At 34.3% G+C, this 25,381-nt stretch overlaps 1 protein-coding gene across 3 annotated transcripts in view; it reads right to left on the reverse strand.

Moving 5' to 3' along the window:
* CDH12 (cadherin 12) overlaps positions 1–25,381 on the reverse strand; it is a 579,148-nt gene that overhangs the window by 330,362 nt on the left and 223,405 nt on the right. The window lies entirely within an intron of this gene.

The raw sequence follows: 25,381 nt of genomic DNA on the forward strand, positions 1-25,381 counted from the left end.
ACGTCACATGCAGCTAAAAACTGTACTCTTGGATCATGTATCTCTTTCTCATGTCAGAGAATGATTTTACATGCTTAAGCAGGATGTACGTTTCTGGGGTACCTGTAGGACATTAGAGAATCAAATAGTTGACTGGACATATATCTGTTTGGATAGATAACTAAAAGAAGATAAAAACACACTGTGTACTGGCATTTACTTTGAGGTCAGTGAATCAGTGAACCTCAAATCAATTAAAATTTGGTGAGCTGTAATGTTCAAACCATCAGCACTTAAACATTCAGGAAACCGTCTGCCTTACAGGAAAGTTATTATTCAGCCACCACTTGTCAACTCTGATAAATGACCATCCCTTTTAGCTTACTAAAATGTGTGACCACAGACTACAGCTAATATTATCAGACTAAAACTGGTAAAAGCTATGACCTACATGGAAGGAAAAAGTGACATGAATTTCTCTGTATAAAGTAAGCAAGAAGCAACAACCGTTTACATACTTCACACATCATGTATGGAGGCAAACATAACTACATTTCTTAACTATAGAAATAAATAAGCAAATGAACATTATTTTTAGAACTCTATATATACTGTTGTAACAGTTCATTATGACTTCACTGTCTCACACATCCAGTTTTATGATATGTGAAAAATGATATAGCTGCATCTTATTAAATTAAATTAGACACCACATGCAGCTTAAGCAATTGCTGTAATTACTCTGTAATTTCTAAAATACGTATAATAGGAATACACAAATGACATAAACCTCATTTTTATGTAAACAGAGTAATTAATACAAAAATCTCAAACTCTCCTGACTGTCAAAAACAATATGCTTGAGAACTTTAGGAAGGGCTGGCACAGTGCCTTGAAAGACTTTAGAAGAAATTGGGTAATCAGCTTTCAGCATAATAAATATATGCATAAAGCATGCAAATGAAATTCAATAGGTATTATATAACAAACACTCTAGAATATGAAGCTATGATTCACCATTTGTTTTTTCTCTGGATAATAAAGACTAATTGTGACTGTGCTCATTTAAATTGGAAAAAAGCCATCAATCTCATTATTAGAATGCAAAATGTGGGAGGTGGCTCCTACCACATCTATCCTTGTTGTACATCGGTGGACTGTTCTTCATTTACACTCCTACCACACACAGTTCAAGATGGAGAAAAGTTTGGAGTAAAACTGCTAAAACTAGGAATCTGAGTTACTGCTGAGTTCTTCCACGCTCTCAGAGGCAATAACACCATTGGTTTCACCAGTGTTTCAGCTACATAAAATTGACTAATGCAATATGAAGTCAAAACTTTAGTGCGTATAAGATAACACATTACAGTCATTTAAAGGAAAAGTATTAGGGCCAAAGAAACTGTGAATATGATGAAGGACACAAACAGAACAATATATAAATCTCTTGTACTAAATATAGGGTGCATTCCAAACATTGAGTATGCTCATTTGTATAAACTTTGTGTTAGCTATTGAGAGTGAAACCCCACTAGTCATTACTTAAGTCAATCATATTTTTGAGTTAATGGGGACATATGGAGATTATCCTGCCTTTATATCTTTTCTTTGTTGTTAATTTTCTGTACGTCTTTCCAAGGATTGCAGCACATAGGGTGAATGATTCTGCTTTTTCTAGCCATTAGAGTGCTTTGAGGGAAAGGACAACTGATGGGATGAATTTCATATTGATTTTCTGTATCATGGCCTAGAAAATACTCACAGTGCTCTTTTATACTGATCTTTTAAGACTACATTATGGCCAGCAGCAAAATTCAGGGACAATTGTTTTTGAAACTTTTTTAATTATAGCCTCAAGGACATTCAAAACGGGAATTGTTTATACTTGTTCTATAAACAATTCTTGTTCTTCCATATAATTTGTTCACGAATTCATGATTATGGAGAAAATTTCCTTCAGCAGAGTGCACTGAAACCTGCAATTAGGAATAGGGCCACATCATTTTCTACATTTCTAAGACATTTCAATTAATGATAGATAAACTGTATAGATGAAATAAAGTACATGAAATTTTCCACAAAAATCCTTCTAAACAGGAAAAGCTTTATGAAACACATGAACTACATTTTACATAGCTTATTGCTAGTATGAGTGCTGTTTTCAGAGACAATTCCTTTAAAATCACCCTAACCTTGTAATCTGGTGGTAACCAGATTCCTGAAACTTCATAATTATTTTATTTGCATTACTGTAGTTCAGAAGAGTGCCCTTCACAGGCATGTCCATTCTTTCCAAGCACTTCATGCTGCACTGAAAGGCTTGTAACCCAAATAGAAAAAGATAATCATCTTTATAATGATTTTACAGACATATAAGATGTAATGCAGGTAAAGATTAACCAATTTATCAAAACTCATACAGAAAGTCTCTGGTAGAGCCAAAACCATCCAACAAAATTACAAACCAGCCTTAAATATAATATGAAAAAGAAATTTCAAAATTCTTATTGCCAGTGTTCCAGCCATAATGCTATATAAAGACTGATCATCATTGCTTTCTTACTTGATTTCCAAATTCAACTATAGTTTGTCAGGGAAAAGAAAGACAGAAAAAATCAAAACAAAAATCTGCTTACATTTTCAATTATTCTATCTATCCACCTTATTAAAACACTTGATAAAATGATATGACAGTTTCAAAAAAAAAAGAAAATTTGCAATGCATTGCATCCAACATGACATTATTTTCAAGGAAGTTTAAGATTAAAATCTACAAATAACACTAAACAATTACGTCATACTTTCTATTTACTGATTGCAAAAAATGAACAAACAAACAAACAAAAAGTATTATTGTATCTGTAATTTACAATAACTGACTCATCCAAAGCTCAGGAGAGCCAACGGAAGAGTGTCCAACTCCAATGCCCTATGAACAAACGTACCTCTCTGTAAAAACAGGAGAAGATTTGTTCTGATGCACAAGTGATAATTATATGAATGGGAACAATTTACTTCTACCTGAAACCTCTAATGCTTTTGCTCCCTTTTTCACTCATATGCCATCAGTCTTACTGTCAGTTGAAATCACTTCTGATTTGTTTCCGGCAGAGGACATATACAAAGAAGTTGTCAGAAAAGAAAGGAAGCAAGCACATGAAAGAACCAGCTTCAAAAAGGCTGCTTTCTCTTTGGATGGTCCTCATTAATTCCATTCTACCTGACTAGCAAGCAATGGTTGAATCTTAAGGAGAAATCTTATCAACATTTGCAGGCTACTTGAGAGCTATGTTAATCTGTGTACACAAGGCAAACCCCTCATTGTTCTTTCTACAGCACATTTTTCCTGTTTTCCATAAGTGACTATGATGTTGGACTGCTGTTTGAGATTCCTTGCATTCAGCAATATAGACATGCAGTTAAAATATTTCAAGCTTATTGTTCACATCCAAGTTACTTCAGAAGCCTGTCTCAGATTGTGAAGGACAGACTGGCAGAAATTCATGTTAGAGAAAGAGACCAGCATTTCAAGTTTTGTTACTTTTGGCAACAGCTTTGCATAGTTAGTTACTAGGCTCCTTTTAAATACAATGCACCAGTAACTCTTTTATGTAAATTGGTCAATACCAAGGAATACAGAAGTACAGGTGAGGTGCTGTGATGTCTGGGGAGCCTAAGTTCATCCTGCATTCCATAACCAGAAACGGTATGTACACAGAACATGGAAGTACAGCAGGATTTTAAACAAATGGCAATCTATTAAGGCACTTTTTCTTTTTTTTTTTTTTTTTTTCCAAAGCACGACAAACTTCTCTTCTCATAGATTTCAGACAGCCTGAGGGCAAACAAGGTCGCTTGTTAATTTATAGCCGAGTTTATATCTGTAAAGGCCCCATGAGGCTCTAAGACTCAAACGAATGTCCATTTCCTTTATGTTGCACTTGGGCTTTTGGGACCTGTGTCCTCCAGGTGCATTAATGTTGTCTGAAACTCATTAACGTGGCAAGACAGAAATTATGAGTGATGGGCTATGAGATGTTACTCTCATTTTGAGGTTCTAAGAGGTAAATAGTTTCACTAAAAGGTCTCTGTCTCATTAATTCTGTGGTATTCTTAATAGAAAACAATATACTACAGGCAAACGAATGTTGAGCAGTGAGGGCAATTCCAAGTACAGTACTAAAGAAGAAGAATCTAACTAAGGCATGAACAAGTTTAGTGTTAACATTTAGAGGTGGCTTACCAGCTATTCACATTCATTCAGTACTCTTATTCTCTGTATCCTACAGTTACATTTTAAATGCTTCTTCTTTTTTTTTTTTTTTTTTTTTTTTTTACCTTTTCAAAATATAGTTCATTTCCCTTCTCTGAAATACAAGCAATTTTGACTCTCATTTCTCGGCACATTTCTAACCTTGTTGCAATACGTCTCTCATTGCCATAAAGTCATTTAGAGATGATTCATTTGTGGAACAGAGACAATTAGTCAACTGAACAGGTATTGTTTCAGGAAAATGAGGACCGTCCACAAGACTCCAGGCTTCCTCTTCCTTTCTAACCAGTTGAAAAGAGCAAAAGCATTATGAACCATAAGACTCTTGAATGAATTTATACAGAAGTAGACAACATATTAAAACTCCAGCAAAATATTTACAGACGGAAAAGACCAAAGTATCTGACTCCCACAAACATTAATGGATTTCTAATAGTCTCTTACTTTAAAAAAAGTCAGGAATCCAAGCATGACTTACATGGTCACTCACCTATACCTTCAGAAGTCTTGTAGATTTAGGTCTCAGAAGAGAATAATCACTTGAGGGCTCTGAGAGCTACATCTCTCTCTACCCATTACGGAATTTACAGTAGGGAATTTATTAGTAGTGATTAAGGACAGAACATATAAAGGAAAAGGCAAGATTTTTTTTTTTCTGATGGTATAAACCATCATAATTATACAAATATGACCCTTCTGAATTTATTTAGGCTTTTCCATAGAAAAATATGTCTGAAGGGAAACAATAAGTCCAACCTCCCACTAAACCATAGCTAATTTCAAAAGACAAATCAGATTGGTTGCTCAGGCTATTGTACATTCTACCAATTTTCTTAATAAACATCTCTGTAGTTGGACAGTCATTATAACTCAGGTTATAACTCATATATTTTATATGTGTTATAATTATATATATATATTATATATATTTATATTTTATTTATATGACTTTATAATTTTATAATTTTTATATTTTATTCATATATTATAACTCATTATAACTCATACATTTTTTTTCACCTCAGATGAAATTCTTTAATAATGTAGTGCATGGTCTTGGTGTATTCTTTTTGTGAGCTATGAAAACCATTTTTTGTAAAAACAAAATACAAAGAAGACGCTAGGCACAATAAAATCAATGCTAATGTAGGAGAGAGAGAGAGAATGGAAGTGGAAGCAATGTATCTTTTCACGCTGAAAATTCAAAAGAAAGAAGAAAGAAACATGAAATATGTATGTTTAAAAAGTTGTATTTAGCTTTCCATCTACTGTGCTCCTCTTCCATTCTCTGGCCTAATGACTTCTATGCACTAAATAAATAAATAAATGAATTATGTGGATATTTCTATAATGATTTTGATCTTATTCATGACATCTTTCACTGTCTAAGAATAACCAGAACACACACAGTTTTATTCACATGTTAAGTCTCATTCCTTGTTCAGTCTTCTCATGGCTACTTTCTCCTAAGAGAATACAGGCAGTATGTGAGCCATGGATACACTGACTCATTAACTACTCATAATTTCCCCCTTGGCAACAGTCTCTCAGCTACTGAGATTGTAACCAATGCCTATGGTCACATACAGAATCACATCCTTTGTCTCATACAGAAGATGCAGAAGGGGTGCCAAGGATCAGAAAGGTCTTTTTACTTAACAACAGATCATTCACAAAACTGTCTTTGAAGGAGGATGAGGTTATTCTCACAGTAAGAGAAGTTTAAATATGTCAGATTTAGCAAGACAGTTTACAGGCCAAAGACTCTCTCTTGTGTTGTCTCAGGGGTCTCAGGGTGTTTGTTCTCCACCCATCCCATGTCTGGAAATTGTACTGCCTTCAGCCCAGAGTTCTGTCCCTACTCAGAGCACAAAAGGTATGTGCAAGTGAAGTGCAATCCAGACGAAAAAAAAATACATCCGCTGAAAAGATGTTATTCTGGTCATTTTCTTAGGAAAACTAATTACATTTTTGTTCAACTGACTATCATGCACTGCACGTTTAAAGAGGCTGCTCAAGAACACAGACAAATTGCCACAGGGTAACATTACTGTATTAAAAAAAGAACTTTTATGTTCTCATTTAAAATCTGCTCTCGATTCACACTGCTGTAGCAACCACACCATTCACAACCAGCAAAATGAATCTCATGCATCAAGGTAATGACCAGGCCCTTGGGATGATATATAATATGCTACAGTATCTTGAGAAATGAGTAACACATTGTGCAAAAAAACGCACATGTAGCAGGCAGAGGCTTACATGCTTAAAACACAAGAAATTGACTTTTAAAGCTGTACATGTGGAAATTTTTCTCCAGAAAACAACGTTGACAATTTTTTGTTAATAACTAGCTATTTCACCCTTTAAAAAAAAAAAAAAAAAAAAAAAAAAAAAAAAAGAACAGAGATCAGGCTTTTTTTCCTATTTCTTCTATAATTTACTATATCATTTTGCCAAGACTTGTGCATGACAGACACATTCATATATTATCAAAGGCAGCCATATTTCTAACAAAATTATAAATTCTTCTAAATCAGGATAATTTATTTTTTATTTTAGTATTACCTATAAGACAATGTTCTTTGTTTGGAGTTTCTAATTATCATGATGAAAGGGGAAGCTTGAAGCCCTGGTAGTCAGTGACTATAAGGCAGCAAGTACATGGGACTAGCCAAGTTAGGGGTACTGTCAACATTTTTAAAATAAATTTTCTTTCTTTTTTGTTGTTGCATAAATATTATATTTGTCTGAGAAGCCATAAATCAGAAACTTAGAAACTCAAGTTACTTTAAAGAGATGATTAAGGTTGTGTTAAAAAATGATGTACATAAATAACAGATGAGAATAATAATATAAACAAATAACTTTACCCTTAGAGGGCATGCTCAGAAATCAGAAATGTTCCTTGGATTCTCTTCTGATCTCTATAATGTAGTTCCCTTATGAAGGAAACTTAACAGCTTGTTTTTTTGGGAGATGTGAAAGCAAAGAAATCTCTGAGATTGAAATCTCTGAGATTGTCCCTATAAATTGGCATCAAATATTTGGCCAAGAAAATACACACACAAAAGAAATGTTTAATGCTGACACACTTTTTAGGGATAAATCTGACTACTTTGTTCACTGGAAAGTCTTTATATAGCTGAGGTATAAACATTACTGTGCCTTAATCAATAAACATTAACGCAGTGCTTTTCTGCCTCTTATGCAATCATCTTGGCTGGAGTAGATGCCATTCAGAACTTTCTCCCTTTCCTTTCATTTCTGGTTTACACTAATTTCTCCTTTCATTTCTTGTTGGAATGTTTGCATTCAATTAAAGATTTTCCCTTACATTTATCAGCAGCGTTTGATCTAAATTACAAGAAGAACCAGCCATTAGGCTTAGGTCATTCAGAAAGTCTCATTAGTTTGTGGATTATCCTCAGTGTTTTTGAGAAAAGGTTTCATTACCATGCAAATAGAAATAGCTTTCTTATCCAGACAGACTAGTATTTAGTGTTCTATGAATTGTGCCATGCAACAATTAAACTCATCAGAAAGTACAAAGCAAATGAAATTCACATTGAACAGACTAGTTCTTGTTGCCATGAAGAGAAAAATGAAAAAGTATGTTTGCTGTCATCTTTTGTCATCACAATTTTTAGTGAAAGAGCAAAAAGCCCAACTTCAGACCACACAACAAAATGATGACACAAAACTATTCATTTGGAATCACTTGTCTGCATGTTTTCTTTCTCTGGAAGAATTCATTTTACAGCAACAGAAATACATAAGGCATTAACTACTGATTTTTCCAAAAGACCGGACCATAGCTCATTTTGGCCCTTGAGGAATAAAGGTCAAGCCTAAGCTAGAAAAACAGAGAAAGGAATCATCAATCTACTGAGAATGTACCAGAGCAGAAGAAATATCAGCTGACAAGTTGACATAGTCAACGCTTAGACTGCTATGATATTTACACAACCTACTTCATATGGACTTTAATTGGACTTTTCTTTTATGTGCTCTGAAATGCTGTCTTAACTCCCTATTTTCCCTGAGCATTTAGGGAGCACAATCTTATAAGTCATGTGCTCATATAGTAAACCCTAACTTTAAGGCAGAGAAAACTCGGACTGACTAGAAGGACAGAAGAGAAATAAGAGGGAAACCTTTCCCTGTGCCATAGGTGGGTAAGCTGTTGCCCCCATCTCACCTTCATTTCTGCAACTCGGTGTTATTTCTGGGCTGCGTGGGCTGTGGACATCTCTTCACAGTCTATGCTCCTAAGGAAATTTTCTCATTTTGTCACGCTAGTAGAAATGTGGCTCCATTTTTATTTATTTATTTATTTATTTATTTTGGCAGCCTCCCAGTGCCTCCTGTGCAGTGCTCTCCATAGCTGCTGCCTGCATCCCCACAACACCTGCCCTGTCCCTCCTTCAAGCATGCTCCCTGGGCTACCTCCACCTCCCCATCCTTTGGGAGGATTTATCCAGCCTTGTCATTCCCTTTAGCATGAATAGCACACAGAAATGTACAGTACCATATAATCTTATATAAATCATTCTGTTCACAGGAAAAAAGACCCAGGGGTGACACCTTCTTTAAAATACAATACTCAATAATGGTTTACTGCTTAAAAGTGAAAAAGTAAGGAAATGTCAATTTTCTTCTTGTAGAGTAGAGTGAATAGATGACAATTGCCAGTCAGCATAGAGCTGTGACAGTTTAGGCATAAAGTCTTTTTTGAGTCCTGGATTACTTTAAACAATCAATGCCGATATCCCATATTGAGTAAAATGGACAGCTAGCCAAGCACTTTATTCAGTCATTCAATTCTGTGCTTATTTGATTACCAGAAGGATGCAGAGTGATCTCCCAGACACACAACATTAACCTTCAATCAATAACCACATTAATGGTAGATGGACTCCTTTCTTCAGGCCTCTTCCAGCTGCATTACTGTGGAATTGCTATTTGGATAGTGATTAACATTCTCAATACATCAAAGATTAATTCCTGTTTACACTGGAAGATGCTGCATTACATATTTCCATACCACAGTCTCTGTCCTCTAGTCATGGACCTGGACAATGACAGGGTTTCGATTACTTTCAGAACAGTCTCCATGATGAACAGAGATTTGGTACTTGTGGTAATCAGTAAGGCAGAAAATGTTTAAAAATATCATAATTTGAAGAAAATTACATATTCTCATAACTGTGAGTTGCTGGAAAGCAAAAGTGTTGGGGGCTAAGCAGATGGATAAACAAAATGCTGACGCCAAAACTTTTCCCTGATATTTTATTTATTTTTTTATTTTCAGTTTCTAATGCCACCAGGATTTACAACATAATTTAGAAGGCTGATACTCTGGTAGAACCATAACTTTGTTCTTAGCTTATCTATGTTAAAATACAGTGGAAATGCATAGTCAGGTACCAAATATTTGAATAATTTAGTAAATAAGTGTTAAGTTCTTAGAAATATACCAGACTTAGAAATGCCAATTATGAGATGTGTGCATTTTAATGACATTAAAATATGAATAATGTATTATTAAAAGTTATGTTAGCAAACTTTAAATATCACAGGGACCAGTGGAACCCCTTCCCTCTAAGGGGAGAATTAAGATCTGCTTGACATTCTATTTAAAATTTAACCTCATTTACAAGCCAGGGCTAGCAGCATTTTTTCCTATGTTTAACTAAAATGGATGCATGATCTTGCTGATTAGGCAAATAATAAAATACTGTAAGTATTAGAGAAGGTAGTTAGAAGACAATAACATTTAGATCTTTTTTTTTTTTTTTTGTTAGTAAATCAGCAGATAACTCATTTGAAAATCCATTCTACTTCTTTACAAAACAAAACAAAACAAAACAAAACCTTCCTTATTGAAATATATGTTTTCTGTTTATACACTAGCTATTTGTTCCACAGCCAAGAACCACCCTCCAAAAAGTGTAGCTTTCCTCTCTTGCCAAAACAAGAGGTTTCAACAACAATGACAGCTTCTCGATCAAGGCGCTCCACTTGGCGAGATGAACAGAATGGAGTTGTGGCTGTAAATAACATGGGACCAGGCTGATGGGAAGATGCCTACAGTCCATGCTGAGCTCAGCTCTAAATCTGCCCACAGGCCCATATCTCCAAGGTCACAAAAAGAGATGACTTCTACTCAGTGCTCAAGTACAGCCAGACAGGATGCCTTTAAGTAATTTATATATATGTGTGTATACATATACACACACACATGTATATATACATATATGTACTTATATAATATAGTCCCTCATTCCAAGGATGAGCCTTCCAGAGATACAAGCAGGCAACAGCTTCATCAAGTCCTCCTCCTTTTTCCTCCTTCCTGAATCAGATATCATAATACCTCTGCATGTTATTTTTACTGTGCTTATTATAACAGTTTAGATGTACCACTCAATGTTTAAGTGGTGGAGAAAATATTCACTTAGGATTTTAAAACAGGAGTACAAGAAAGGTCAGACCAAGAGAATAAAAATAGTACTGCTGGCAGCAAATTAGTTTTGCATTTTGCCATGAGACATACGACACTATGCAGATGATTGGACTATATAGCATTATTCAATGTGGAAACAAAAAAAAAAAGAAAAAAAGAAAAAAAAAGTGTATTTCTGTTACTTGACATGTATCAGACATAGACAACACTTCCAATTTTTATAGAGGCAATGTTTCAACATATTTATTGACATGTATCATACTTATCTGAAGTTCTTTATATGTGCCTAACTTCTAATATAATGAATGTCTTATTTGCATAATAATAGTAAAAGTGAATTCCATATGTAAAGCAGTGAAGCAAAATGGGCAGTCTGGTTTGAATAATAAACCTGCAGTATGGAAGTATGTGATGGCCAGGCAGTAATACAGCAGTACTCCAGAAGTCTCTAATTTGCTAATCCATGCATTCAAGACACTTTGTTAGGAAATGACTGCTATACTTTACATTCAACACTTTGCCTTAATTGCACAATTGTATGCCTCAGAAGTCTTACAAAGGAATAAAAAGCTGCATTTTGTAATAGATTTGTGGGCAAAAGGCAAAAATTTGTGAAACTCTGAATGACGATTAAGTATTAATTGAAAAGTCTTTCTTGGTCTAGACATTACTTGTGAAGAAATATCTGACTTATTTTAAACCATCTACTTCTAAATAATTGTCTATTCCAATAATATAAAAATTGTCTTTGATATTAAATATATTTTCAAGTAATAGTTGCTGCAAACAGAAGATGGCTAAGTGTAATTTGCTTTCATCAGTTGAACTTGCCATATTCACAGTGTATTTTAATTCTTTCTGTGATCCATTTACCTCCTTCAGGGAAGGTTCACTGCTAATATCAGCACATGATAGTCCAACAAGTACGCACTATCAAAAAGCTACTGATGCTGCTTGTAAAGGAATCAAACTGCAGTGCAGCATTCTTCCCCCACCCCAAGTTTGCAGACAGTACCTTAATGAAATGAGCTGACAGAGACAGATGAGAACTCAGTGTGACAACTGCTTTTAGAGACAGGCTGAGCCAAAACAATTTGATTCCATTATGTTTTGGTGACTCTAAGTTGTTCTTTTTTTTTTTTTCTTTTTTTTTTTTTAAAACTAAATATGTTGCAGATTAGCATGCAGATTAGCAATGATAAATTCTTACTACATCCATTTTTGGAAGGAAACTGCCAGTACCACCCTAATGTGTCTTTTGTGCATGTTCTGTACACTTAACAGTAAATGAAGCCATTTAAGGTGTTCTCATTTGCAATGTTAGCTAGTCCAGCTCACTGAAGGCTATTAGTATAATGAAAAAGATGGTATCTCCTCAAGACCTCTGTGAAACAATAGGTAGAGTAAAATTATTAAAATTAAAGTTTTGTGTAACAGTTTCAGGATAAGCAAGTCACCGTATCAAACTGCAGCTCAGGTAAACTGAATTAATTAAATCAGCATCTAGCAAGGTAAGTGGAAAGTGTTATGCAATGTCATATTGCAAAACACAAACTCTTACCTATTCCGGCGACCCTCCCCACAGAATGCATTTCTTTTCAACATTGCTGTTTTAGCACAGCACCTGTGTTATCAACTGTCAGCTTAAACATTGTGCTGCTTACTACATTTTGGGTACGTCAGAAGTTTTATTAAGTAAAAACAATTCAGGAAAACACTATAATTCTGGAAAAGCAAGGGGTGGAGCGGGATGGCATGACATTTATTTCTGGATGGAGCCAACAGTTTACCACATTGGAATATGTAATTTTTAAGTTCATATTCGATAGAATATAAAGACATTTCAATTGAAAATGAGTATTCTCTTATTTAGGAAAACAGTCAAATGTTTATATTTTCCCTACATTTCCCTATGTCCCCTGGAAAAAACATCTTGCTGACAGTGAGATACATTTGACAAACATTTTGGTGTTTTAACATCTACACAGTTGACCAAGAAACCTCATGCCACAGGAAGATCAACTTACAGACTTTGTATTTCATTTCTATTTCATTTTTCTTTACATGAGTTGGAAATTCTTTCCTCATGTAATCAACCATGGTTGATTAGAAACCCTGGTAAATAAAACAGCTTTTTATTCTGCCATAAATTCATCCAGTTTTGTACTAATTTTTCTCTCAGTACATTAATAATAGAATAGCTCTATTCCTTCTTACTATGCAGCCCAGTTATTGGATCAGATAGGCAAAAAAAACCTTGCAGAGATTAGTCAATTTTATAATCTATTTTAGATGTAGATATGTAACGGAAAGTAGTCATGGAGATCAATAATTAACCAGTTTGCTTTACCTGCATCTATCAACAGATAAAGGTATAGCAAACCAAAACAGTCTTTTACAGTTCTAGTACCAGAAGAGAGGAGCAAAATTGCATAAATATATTACAGATTTTTTTATTCTGGCTTTATGAGTATTCTTAAGCACAAAAGAAATTATTTTATTTCATTTTATTTCCTTTTATTTTATTATTTTATTTTATTTTTTAATCTTAAAACTGCATTTTTAATGGAACCAACAATCAATGAAATTGCTCAGACTGACTCTATGCCAGACTAGAATCTTGCACACTAATGCAGATTATAAGATCTTTAAAACAGAGACATTGTCATATCTCTAGTCTGAAAATAAATTCCATAACAACTGACCTATAGATCTGAATCAATTAAAATCTCTCTATCCACTTTTCTTTGCTGATCTCTATCATTTTATCTTTAAAATAAAAAGTCTTGATGACTCTTCTTTTAATTCCCTGATGGGAAAAGGCAGGCTTACTTACTTTATTTTAATTATTGAGAGATAGTTCTCATGAATATTAGCACAATTATGGTAAAAGCAATAACAGCCTGTCTGTAGCATCTTTGTCTCTTACATTTCCTGGTTGCAGGATATGTAGATTGCTGATATCTTCATTCTTTAATGGGCAGGAAAATATAAGCCAATTTTTCCTCTTTTCACCTTCTCTGAAGTATCCAGCATAATTTTCCTGGTAGCTATATACCCAAATCAGAATATTATCATTGCTGTGTTTACTGTCTGCACTGTTTTAACGTCTGACAAGATTAATATGTTTTCAACGACAAACCTCAAAATGTATTTGTAAAGGAAGAGTAATTGACTTGAATTATTTCTAATATGGTCCTGCAGAAAAAAATCAACCCCCTAAATAATACTTTGTGAGTGTGCGTGTGTGTGTGTATGTAAAAGACAGATAGAAGAAAAATAATAATTTGTAACTGCAGATAACACAAAGTCGGTGGTATGTTAATTCCAAAAGGAGGACAATTTACAAAGAAATTGAGATTGTTTGGTAAACTGGGTACATTTTATCCATATACCCATTTGGTATATCCCATAAGTATAGATCAGTAGTACATGCCACAGTGGCTGTTGAAAACTGACTCTGGGAAGGATTTAAGGGTGAATAACCAGCTGGCATGCTTACAGTTCAATGCAGCAATTGAAAAACTAACTTGATCTGAGGTGTATCTGTATAAATGGGAAAATCTACAAAAATTTCAGAGGGAATATGACCTGTACCAATGTACTCACAAGACCACTGGTTCATCAGCATGGTCATTTCTGGAGTGAGGTGTTGAAGCACTTGAAATAACCCAGCGAAGGGATAGGGATGATCTGAGGTGTGGGAAATATGTTACACGGTGAAAGACTTAGAAAACTCCTCCTATTTCTTCAGAGTCTGAGAGATGTTGCTCTACAGGTACATGATTTGGGACAAATATTACTAAGAAAATAAGATCCTTTGAATCAGGAGGTAAGTTCATAAAGAAAAATGGGAACAAGCTGAAACCAGAAAAACTGGAGCTACAAATGAGGCAACTCTTATCTTATCATAGGTAATTACAGCCTTATTTGACTTAACCATCAGTGCTGAAGCTTTGAGCTCCATTTGATTGATTTCTTCCTAAGTCTCTGAAAAGTGTTAACAAGTTTCTCCTCTCCTTTTTCTCCTATTCATTATCTGTAACTACTTAGTTAAAAATAACAATAATATATGATGACTTACAGTAATCCATTGAATGAGATATTATACTGGATTGTTTCTGTCACAGAATGTAATTTAGATTTTAATAGTTAATATTTTTCTCATCTAGCATTCTTGGGATGAGCTAGGCATCATTAGATTGCAATTTCTGCGATTATCCACCCCTCTCTTATTTTTTCCTTAATTGACTGATAGCACATTTATCACCTAGGTTATACAGAGCAGCTGGATCTGCAGAAAATGCCAGGCCCTTCAAAAAAGAGCCACAAATGTCAGACATGAAATTTGGATCTCCGTATGAACTTTTCTGCAGCTCAGAAATGTTTGGAAGAAGCCGCTGGATTCATCATTAAGAAAAAAGAACACTGTGGAGCTAGCAACTTATCAGCAGAGATGAAGGAAGATGGCTGTAGTACAAGAGATTCTGAAAGGGGCAAAATGTTATTTACATAAAACAATACAAATTTTGGAAAGGGTCTGGGCTCAAAACAAGGATGAACGTGGTTTAGTACAGTTCTTCCATTTCCCACCAAAGTGACCAGACCAAGATCATAACTGGTATAATATTCTGAAAGACAGTAACCTCTTTCTACAATAGACAGGTTGGAGAGCACAGCAGCCAACATCCTACCACAGTCAGCTCAGGTTTTCATTGACTACAAACCGTTATCTGGAGAATTTACAGCTCTTAATTCCCAGCAGACAGAAAGCTGAGTGAGTAAATGGCAAAGAAATAAAAGCATATTTCTCCCAGGAGTCATTGTGAAGTCTAACCCTAATGGATCATTTATGAAACAGTTGATACTAAATACTCTCCAGTGGTGTCTGTCAAGCATGTAACATATACCTAAACATTGATTTCTAACAAGTAAGACTTTGAAAATTTTAAATATCTGTTCATTTTGTGGGACTGCATAGATTGGTAACAATCACAAACAAACAGTTTTACTCCCACCCAAACAACAATAGAGAATATTTTATGGTGTCTAAATGGAACTACTTATGATGAAAAAAGTGATGGCCAGGCTTGACTTTCTTCCTTGATGATCAGAATTGCCTTTTGATGTGATCTTGGTGTTGAACAAAATGACGTCTCACCATACGCTAATGACAGCAGGATGTGCTTTACTATTATATTTTTAATATGAACAGCACAACATGAACTGTTTACTGTGCAGTATTTCAACAAGAAAATTTGACTGGATTTCCTAGTAAGATTTTCTGTGTGATCCATAAGAATTACAAGCAGAGAATGCAATGTTTAACGATATTTAAGTCAGCAAAAAAGTACTCTCCATGAATATTTTTTGCTAAGTGATTTCCCCCATGCAAAACAAACAAAAAACGACCAAACAAAACAATGCAGGGGAAATGGGGAAAGTAAGGTAGCTCCTTTTCCATATCTCTGTCATATCACAGACAAAACAACAAAACCAAAGCAACTCCTACAACAAATAATATTCTAAATATTATTTTTCCATGTAAGAGATTGTAACAGTTTCCATAGAAACACTGTGGATCTACAAAGACAAAAAGGTTTGTCCTATGAATCGATCTCATGTTACACAGCATGCAGAAAACCTGAAGACCCAGTAGGTAAGTTATACAAGGTGCTTGAAGAATTTATCTTTAAAGAAAGACAATATGAATACATAAACTGTTCGACTGGGTTGGTTGACATTTTGGTTAGGTTTCATTCTCCTTTGTATTTCAAACAGAAGAACAAAAACAGCTCGCTAACTGAGAACACAGCTAGAAACAAATTACAGGATGATATCACTGGTCATGAAAAATAACCACTTGATATCTTTTGTGAAAATAACACAACAGTGATAGCTGGAATTAATAAAACAGATAAAGGAAACAGATGTGATACATTGGTGAGAACAAGAAAAAGTCCAATCACATTTATTTTTTAAAAAGAAACAAATGTTAATTTCTCTGCCTTGTGTTGAAATAGCTGTAGCACATGAGATTTTGCTACTCACATGCTAGTCAAACAAGAATATCAACTGTCTGAAGAGAGTCATGTGTTTCTAGGAACAAAGTGACATTTTTTTGTAAACCTCTAATGACATATCTGTCACACTAATTTGGCAAAGGCTCTAGCTTATTTGTGTTTGTATGGGGAAAGTATTACATCTGGATTGGAGCTACTCCCACATAATTCTCCAGACTAATTGTTTAATTTTTGTGCTATGGTACTACTTCTGAGACAAACCTTTTCATCTGAGATAAAGTGCTGCTTTGATGACTGTTTTCCCAAGATTGCCTTTTAATTAATTCACTGTGGCCTCCTTCATCTCCTCCTTGCACCCCTGCTTAGGTCTGCTGTTTCATGGTGACTCCCCACTTCCCTCCTAGGTCGGGGGAGGGAAAAAACCTCGTCCTGCCAATTCAAGCATACTGCTTACTAACAGTTTGCTCTCCTAAACCTAGCCAGCAAGACATTGCTAGCAAGACTTACCTCTGTCACTGACTCCCAAGTCAGTGGTCTACCTTCAAGTCTAATGCTGAGGTACCTAGTCTGTTCATAAACAAACAAACCAGCCAACTCAGAAAGCACTGCATTTCAGTCTCCTTTGAGGTGTTTGGTGGACAGACCATAATGTTTTTTTTTTGTTTTTTGTTTTTTTTTTTTATATATATATTTGGGTTGGACAAATAGATACAGACTATATGTTGGCAGTGTTTGTTGTGTTCTTTTCTTCAAAGACTTGGAATTTGCTAATTTGTTTACACAGCTTGGGCTACCATAAACAGTCAGATTATGCACACAGCATTATTTCTGACCCTTAACTTCTTTTTAATCCCCAAATCCAATTTGTTTTCTGAGTGCCCTAGTAGATGGAGGACCAGGAATGGAACACTTCAGAAGGAACAAGGGGTACCTGGATAATTTAAATACATCTGTTCTCTTGTGCATGCAAAAATAACCTCATAGCTTTGAAGATAAATACAGCACATAGAGGCATAAAAGTTCTTTCAGAAAAGGGAGATAAAATATTAATCATCTGTTTAAAATACTTCATATTGATCTTTATCACACTTACACAAATTAGAGAATATTTCAGTCCAAAGTATGAATGGTCAGCTATATTTGTCTTTCTCTTCATCAGCTGCCAAGCACAAGAGAACTTTATTTTCTTGTCTTTTCTTGTCTTTTCTTGTCTTTTCTTTATGTATAAAACTCTGGGCTAGACTTTTAGCAAATGTAGATAGGCACAAATGCCCTAAATTAAAATCCATTAGAAAGCATTTCAGAATTTAGAGCACTGTTACTATAACAACCCTCCCCATGAACTGATCCTCAAAACTTAATTTTACATAAAGTTTTGGCAAGTCCAAAGCACTGTAGTGGACCTTGATTATCTATTTTATTCTTTCATAATAACGTAATAAAGTAATACTTAGCCATATTTTAGATTTTTCATTGTAAAAATTATGAACAAAAAATCATTTTTTTCCTGTAACTAAACAATGATAAACATATAAAACCATAAACTATTATGCTGAAAATACAGCTAAAGGTACAAATACTCTCTTTTGAATGTTTATAAATGTATTTGAAATTTAAATCATTTTATTGTACAAAATCTTTTCCAAAGAATAAACAATATCTATCTCAAGTATAGTTACAGGAAAATAGTAAATTCACACCTTAAAAAGTTGATCAAGAAGGATATCTATGGTGTTAATGCCATTTCTCAATATTGATCTTCTAGTCAAATTTTACTGTGTTTGGCACTTTACAAATATAGAGAAAATGACAGCTTGCAACACAAAAATTTAATAGGTGAAAATACAGCATTATAGAATAAGGTTTTTACATTATTCAGTATTCTTACTAGATTTTAAAATATGTTACCAGTCTTCGAATTGCTATGGAACATGGTTAACTTGGTTAGCTTTACCTATTTTTTTATAAGAAATATAAGCAAGTCTTGAAAGTGGTGACATGTTCATGCAGTAAAGGTTAGTAAACTCATTCTGTTTACAGCTCATTTACAACTGCTGTGCATTTACATTACAAACACTAAAATAAAGAAGCATTAACATACTTCTTTAGATATGATGCACAACTGGCATAAATACAGAAGCATATAAATATGTACTTAATAGAATGTGAACAAGATTAAGTAATGTCTGTATATTTTTTCCTACTTGCCAAGCTTATTCTTTACCTTTGGATTCAATACATGTATCCAATTTTATAAATCCAAGCGTGTATATACAGGATAAAACTCATAGTAGTTTTTTGCTGCGAATGGGTTTCTCATTAAAAAAAAAAAAAAAAAGCATTACTTCAAAGGATCTACAACTCTAATTTTGCCTTTATGTTAGTTACACCCAGTATGCTGTTTCTTTCAGAGCTGCCACCTGCAATGCTTTTATATCAATTGTTACACAATTAATGTGTCAAAGTTGCTCTCCAGGACTACTGAGATTTACCTATTCATTCTCTACTTATTTTACAAAATGCAGTACTTTGAACCTGAAATCAGCTACCAGATCTAAATATTCTGAACTTAATGAGCAAAAGCCTTCCTCTGAATTGAACCCTAACAGAATAATTCTAAAAGTTATGGAATATAATCACAAAGCTGTAATTCAGAACAAATACATGTGATCATAAATCATCCAGTATTTTATATTAATTATGTAGATTTCCATACAGGGCTTTTAGAAAAACCTGACGGGTAAGAAAATTCATTTTCTAACACGCTCATGAGGAAGAGTAGCAAGCTAGTTGTTGGCTACCCAATTTTGAAAATGTTCTTCCCCTCCTCCCCCCCCCCCCCCCACATTATTTCTATACACAAAACCAGTATGAAACACAAATGAAGGTTTTAGTCAAATAGTAAGTTAACTGGACTTTTACACACATGCACCTTTTTTTTTTTTTTCTTTGTGACCTGGATTACACTAGAAACTTTCCATGTTTTGTTGCTGAAACTACAAGTAAATAAAATGTGAATTAATCTTTATGAGACTGTGTAATGAGATACAGAAATTTCATTTCCCTTTAACATTAAAATACATATTGTGCTACATCCAATACTACCTTTTCACTTAATTCTTTACTTCTCATCCCTTTATCTAAAAATAATGCATATTTCTTTCACTGAGTGCTCACATGTAGGTGTGTTTATAAAGAAATATGTTCACTGCCTAAACTACACCTGAAGGCAGAAAATGACACCAGAATGTACTAAATGACTCCATCAAAGAAAGGACTAATGCACAGAAAGTTAGTGAACTTCTACCCACATAAGCTCTCTTAGATATTGCTAGACCCTTAAACTTTTTTACTGTACCAAATTGTATGTCACTAAAGATAACTAACAGTATCTAGTGCACATATTAAAGTGCTGGGAGAATTTTATTAATAAGTAGCATCATATAACATTGCACCATATTTTTTCTTTCTCTAGGTTTTGGGAATTGGGGAGTGTTTAACTGTTTTTTGTTGTTGTTTGTTTGTTTTCACACCATTCTCCACTTCTCTGCAAGGGTGTAACTTAGCCCTGGGATCCCCTACACTGCAATATAAATTAAGATGGATCTATGTTCTTGGCCCACAGCATAGACGTAACATATACGTGGTAGTCTTCTAAAGAAATACAATACTAACTTAACCAAACTGGCAGAACCAGATGATGTTCACATAAGAGTTTGACAAGAACTCAGGGATGGAGTAAATGAATGCTAATGATGACATATAACCTCTCAATAAAAATTGTTTGATACCAATGGACTGAGGATAGGGAAATGAGCATTTTAGATGCATAAAAACATTCTAAGAGGATTTAAGGAACTTCAGACTGGTTGACAGCTACTATAAGGTATAAATAAATAAATAAGAATTATTCTTGGTCATCTAAGTATTATCTACTTGAAAAGGGACAACAGTCCTTCCTTTCATAGAAGCTAGCATTGCAAGACTTTCACACTCATCTGAGCTTTCAGCACTTCTGTTATTCAGATTGTTATTCAGCACATCTTGTTATTCAGAGTGACCAGGTTCTTACATCTTCCTTAGATTATTAAAAGGCTTTTGATAGTTCCTTACCTCAGGCTTTTAAGATAACTAAGATAACCTAAATATATGAATTAAGAGTGTAGGAGAAAGTAGCTATTTCTCACAATGGGGTGAGGTCACCAATGGAATTCCTCCGGAGTTTGTGCTAGAACCAGTTCTGGAACTGGCTGTTTGATATATTCATAAATAATCTGTCCAAGAGGCATACAGTGAGGTGAGCTGGTTTGCTGAAGAAGTTATTTAATATAGTAAGGATAACTGCAAAGAACTGTTAAAGGATCTTACAGGCACAAATGACACATGAAATTCATTATAGATTCATACAAAGCTGTGCATGGGGAAAAATAAACTTATTTCCACAAATAAAGTAATAAACTCTGAGTTGACCAAGAGGCAGGACAGGAGGAAAAAAAAAAAAAAGTCAGTACTAGAAACATAATAATTGAGAGGGAAAAAAAAAAAAAAAAAAGATACTATCAACATGCTAGGGCATAAATTTAAGTTCTCCTAAATATTATGGATGTTTTGAAGACAATAAGAACAACTGAAGTGTAGCATGGCTGTCATACTGAGTATGACGCTCATAGCAACTGAGTAGATTTGGACTCTTGAGCCTGTAAGGATTTAAGAGTCTACATACGATGAGGTCTATTTAAACATGGGTGAAATGGAGAGAATGGATTGGGATCAAGCATTCACTGTTCCTCACAAGAAGTAGCCTTCATCAGTAAAGGTGGTGGGAGCCAGACTCAAAACAAATAATAAAAAGTCATTTTTCCAGTGGCACTCCTCACTCAAGGTAATTGTGAATAGATAAAGGTATATATACAAGAGTTACTAATCAGACATTTCCTGGTGTCCAAAAATATTTGGAGACTTGAAAAGTACCCACTTTCCTTGTTCTCAGTGTTATCTCACTATGCCCCTTGTTTAAGACATAATACTGAGTTAGACATACCTTTGACTAAGGCACAGTACTGAGTTAGACATACCCTTGACTAAGGCACTATGGCTTATACAAACTGCATCATTTTAGCACCACTACTCTATATACCCTCTGACTTCTTCCCGTTTGTTGAGATTGTGGTCTCTGTAATTTAGGACACTGACATAGGAGAGTAGAAATTACATTAACATTGCAAATGCTGTATCAGGCATGAGAAGAAATGGGTGAAGTTTGTCTCTAAAAAACATTTATGTTATTTTTTGTTTGTTTGTTTGTTTTAAATTACAGCATGGGAGATTTGTTGTATGCCAGATTATTTAAACTCTTTTTACTATAATGTGATATAAACAACCAGCATGATACACAATTTATGATGTATCTTCTTCCCATTAAAAAAAAAAAAAAAAGGAAGTTATAAAACAATTTAATAACCTTATTTGATGCACCAAGAAGAAACTTTTAGGATCTAATGTGGCATTATAATTTGACTTAAAAGACAGTCTTTCACATATTTCAATGTTTCCAGAAATTTTAATAGTCAGAAAACTCTGTGTAGAGCATATGAATGCAATAACCATGAATGATTTGCAGTGAAAGTAGTTCTGAATTCCATTTTTTCCTTTCTGAAACAAACAAACAAACAAAACACATACCTAAAAGCAAAATAAATAGCATTTGAAATCTGAATGCAAATCACAGGTAAAGTGAAACATAGGTCTCTGGACAAAAAGCACTTAAAAACACTGGAATCCAGAACAAGAGAATAAAAGAAAGCAAGGCTTTGAAGTTACTGAGCCATTATTGATTGAGCTCTATGCTTCTCTGAATTAACTTTCAATGGATTTTACTGAAGAGTAGTTGCAGGATATTCTGAGTTTGTTTCTTGCTTTTGCGTCATCCACACAGCTAGCCAAAAAAATATAGATAAGGTCGCTATACTGAATGCTTAGTGCCCCACCAGTCTGTTAATTTTCTGAAAACTACTGATGTCAACGAAAGTAATCAGGAAATGTGATATGTCAGGCATATGATAATGCCTGATTTATACAAACATATTTTAAACACATGCTCTCCCCCTTTGCCTTTGCTATTCTAGTTTGGCATGCTGATTCAGACAAGAGCAGGTGAAATATTTTTAATGAAGATTTTAGATTTTATGTGTGTTTAGGAAAGAAAAATAGCTACTTTGGTGCATTCTTTTAAAAATGAGACATTAAAAGGTCTCCTTTCAGTTTCAACAAAAATGAAAAATAATCAGGCTTTGGAAAAATTCAAATGTCTGTAGTTGTGGAAGAGAAACTGGGTAAGAAAAACCTAGCAGAGAAAAATGAAAGCAGGAATAGAAGATAAGGGGAGACAGAAAAATGAGCTTTTCTGTGAGAAGTAAACAGATTGATGTCACCAGCACACAAGGAGATCACTGTTACATCAATCTTAGAAAATGGAAGATTTTGCTTTTTACTGACTATTTAGCACCCATAAAAGTTCATGACTGTAAGTGATCATGTTCCATGGTAAGGGTGTTATCTGTCCATGCCCCCATGTCCTCCTACTTACTATACAAGTAAGAAAGGAAATAGTAGTTTGGTAGGTTTTTTTGTTTGTTTAAAAATACGTAAGCAGATACTGAATTTTAAAGTAGAGAGAATAAACAATGAAAACAAAACATAGCTTCTGGGAGAATATACAACTCCATGAAATGGTTCGCAGATTAAGAAATTAGTGGAATAATTCTGAGACTACTAACTTAATCTATTTTGGGTGTATGGAATTGTGGAATGGGGAGTTAGGATGAGAAAACACTGGTGAATGAGCATGCCTTTGTAAATAATAGCAACTGCAGAAACAAGCCAGATTATTTCCCAGAGTGCTAGACATAAAATCCCTGAGTGAATTCAAAGCTCATTTGGAGTTAGAGGGAAGACAGAGGCCACAGATACTTTTTTCCATCATCTTTCTCCTCTGTCAAGCAATGCCACACAAACAGCCCCATCATACACTGCTGCTGTTGCTGTTTAGAGGTTGGGCTCTTTCTGATCTGATGAACTATCATCAACTGATATGGCAACATAATGGCTTCTTAAAACCACCAGGTGGTGCATAAGCTTTAATATAATGCACAGACAATATTTTCTCCTGTCTGGGGTCTTTATTCTAATGTCAGGACTCTTCAAACAAAAGAAAGCATGCATTTGACATTTAGTGCACTGCAGTTAATTAGTTCTGAAGATTTTAACACACCGGGAAGGAAAAAAAAAAAAACAACAACCCACCCCAACAGTAAGCATATATTTAGTATTCATATGATCTCAGTAAAATACATACTGAATAATCCCCTTTTTTCCTTTACATCTGGTATTGTATTGATTATACTTCCAACCTTGGCTACAAACTGTTTGAAAGTATGAATGTCTTTGCATCACTGTATTGCAAATACTGTAACAATATCACCTGCTATAAAAGAACACTGCCAGAATTTGTGCTAGAGTTATGGCAGGAAATTGTAATTCTTTGAAACACAGAACAACAACCTTTTATTTTTTTACTTTAATATATTGCAGAGTTGTGAATGCCAAACATCACCTCTGCATGTTAATAAGATATTCAATTGCTTTGCTCAATTCGTTTTGATTTAGAGACTATGTAAGTTACCTTCTAGCTTGTATCTAGTGTTTGCGAAAATGTTTCTGTTAAATGGTTTCTGGGTGGTTTTATCCCCACAGAGCTCTTAGAACAGCAGTATATGTGGGATATTTCTTGGTTTTCTTTAGAATCAAATAAGATAATATATTTTTTTTCAACAAAGATATTTTTTTTTGGTGCGTGCATAAAAACATTTCCTGATTACTTTCGTTGACATCAGTAGTTTTCAGAATGAACAGACTGGTGGGGCAGTACTTGGTAAGCCAAACTAAGTATTCAGTATATTCAGTATATCTGTAAAAAAAATAAAGTATGTGCATAATACAAAGTATAGCACTGTGCTAAGAGTCTGCAAGTGAAAAATGAATGTGATGTATGTGTCTATGAAGATTCATTTTTTTTTTTTTAATTAAAATATTGAATTACTTTTTCCTCCATACAAATTTTGTAGTATGTTATGCACTCACAAATTTTTGATGTTCTTTCATTTGGTATGCTGACCACCACCATTATTATTATTTCTGTATCACTTAAGTGGGATAGTTATGTATCAGCATCATTGTGTTAATTAGATGCTGAACAAACACAGAAAACCATTATATCATCATTTAACATGCTCTCCTTCTGAGCATTGAATGTGCTCTTTGTTCTGGTTGCAAGTCAGGGCTGGCGAGACAGAGCTATAAGCATACTGTATTTTCAGTAACTATTTCTAGGTGTGAGGCTTTATCCAAGAGCAACAGTGGGCTTTGGATGTCTACTGGCAGGTATACCCATAAATTAAAATGACAAAATAAAAAATAAAAAAAAATTGTCTTGTCTGTAACGTGAAGGTTTAAAGAGTAGGCTCTTGATTTGTACAAATGAGATGTTTCATAAACATTAATTTTCAAGAGATCAGCAGGTCAAGGAACCTACCGAAGTTTTGGCTTTACTCCCAGAGACTTTTTTTATTATTATTATTA

Source organism: Anas acuta, chromosome 2, assembly GCF_963932015.1.
Source record: "Anas acuta chromosome 2, bAnaAcu1.1, whole genome shotgun sequence".
Taxonomy (NCBI): Eukaryota; Metazoa; Chordata; class Aves; order Anseriformes; family Anatidae; genus Anas; species Anas acuta.